We start from the raw sequence: 1,903 nt of genomic DNA, 5'->3' as shown, positions 1-1,903 counted from the left end.
TTCTCCTTTTTTCTTGATTTTATTTACATCTCATAAAAGTGACAGAAGAATTAGCTAGTACTTGAACAGTGCACAGGTTCACCTGAGTCCACCTGTGCAACTAGCTTCCCCTGCCCTAATCAGTCTTACTAGTTTTTGCCAAGCATAATCATCTGCATCTCTCTAAGAATAACAGAAGGTAGAATATGCTGACACGTTGTTAATGCATACATTACAGTTCCTAACATGGCTTTTGTTTTTTGGAAAAAAAAAAAAAAAAATCTGTTAGAGATAGTTTCAGGGCTAGATTTGGTTCAAATGAAGTCTCTGAATTGGTTCTTGCCTGAAGTAAAGATCAGTAGCTCCTTAATGTAATTTTCAGATTCAGGAAGACTAGCTTGTTTCAATTTAAATGAAGGGTTTAGATATGCTTCTATTCAATGTACATGATTATTTAATTAATTAATATTACAGCCCCATATTTCCTGAGATGGAAAAATACAGCCTTTGACTGTGAAATACCAAAACAACACAGCTGTTTCCTAAGTGACGCACCTGCAAAATGTGCCTACTTGTTTCATTGAGGTATTTAAAAATACTGTTCTCCACCGAAGCCAGTTGTATGATTAAAAATACCTTCCTGTAATATGGACTACCTGTGGTCTTTCCTGAAGATTACAGTAAACATGAATATTCAACTTTACAGCTATACAGAACCATTAGAAATGTGTGTGTGACTGAAAACCCTGTGGTGGTTTGAGTGCTGCAGTGTGGGGGGGGGGGGGGGGGGGAGAAATACCTTAGCTTGAGCTATAAGGTTTTCATCAGCCCACAGGAAATGATGAAGTATGCTCTGATGAGAGAATTCTGTTTGTGGAAATGGAGGTGAGGCAAAGCTGTGCAGGTACTGCAGCTATCTGCAGTTACGTTGCTGAATTCCATAGTCGGAAAAAATGCAAGTGAATTAAAGCATGTCTTTTTAAGGTAGGTATTTTGCAAACAATATATCAATCACTTGCCAAACAACTCTCATAGTTGCCTTTTTCCTACCAAAAATTTACTATATGAAAGCTGATAAGGAAGTATTTTTGGCCAAGTGAATGTGATATTTTGCAGTGTTTGTTTGAATGTAAGAGCGTGTGTTTGATCATGTTTGAAATAATGGTTCTGGGCTCAAACAGTGTCTCTAAAACACACCTCTTTCTAGAATGGTTGTATTACTTTTTTATTTATGTACTTCTGTGGGGTTTTCTATTTTCAAGTATAGCAGTGTTCATGTTTTATGGTACTTGTGTGGTCAGATAAGTACCATGGCACCTTTTATCGTCAGAAAGTTTTGATGTCTGAGGCAGTGCTTCTTACAGTGTTCTATTTTGCTTCTTAATTATATGCCGTTTTAGAGCAGTTGTATACATGTCACTTTTCTCTGCAGCTGCTTTGTCAGTGCAACTGTAAATGCTGTTTCATGTTTTCTCTGCTGGAGAATACATCAGTACTATTCCTCTGCACTATACTTCTTCTTGTACCATGGTAAAATTCTACTTGTACACGTTTAAAATTTAGTTTCCTTTAGGCATTTCCCTCAAGATTTTGCTAAAATAAGTTTTCAGTATAAGCGTGTATAACTAGACATTTAATTCCACTAACTAAACGGATTTTTTTAATTATTATTATTTTTGAAGTATCTGGACACTTCAAAGACTTTGTTGCTAACTAGATGCTTACGAAGTGTAATTTGCAAGTTGAAGACATGTGGTCTTATACACCCTTATTGCTTCTTTGAAACAAACCTAAAGGCATATTTATCTCAAATTTATTTGGGGAGGATGCCAAAATATTAAGGTTAATTTTGTTTTCGGAGACTTTGACAGGACATGTGAATTAGTGGGTAATGTCACAGGCACTACAAAAGTGAACATTAGGA

Source organism: Phaethon lepturus, unplaced genomic scaffold, assembly GCF_000687285.1.
Source record: "Phaethon lepturus isolate BGI_N335 unplaced genomic scaffold, ASM68728v1 scaffold13365, whole genome shotgun sequence".
Taxonomy (NCBI): Eukaryota; Metazoa; Chordata; class Aves; order Phaethontiformes; family Phaethontidae; genus Phaethon; species Phaethon lepturus.
Note: the sequence above shows the minus strand (reverse complement) of the source record.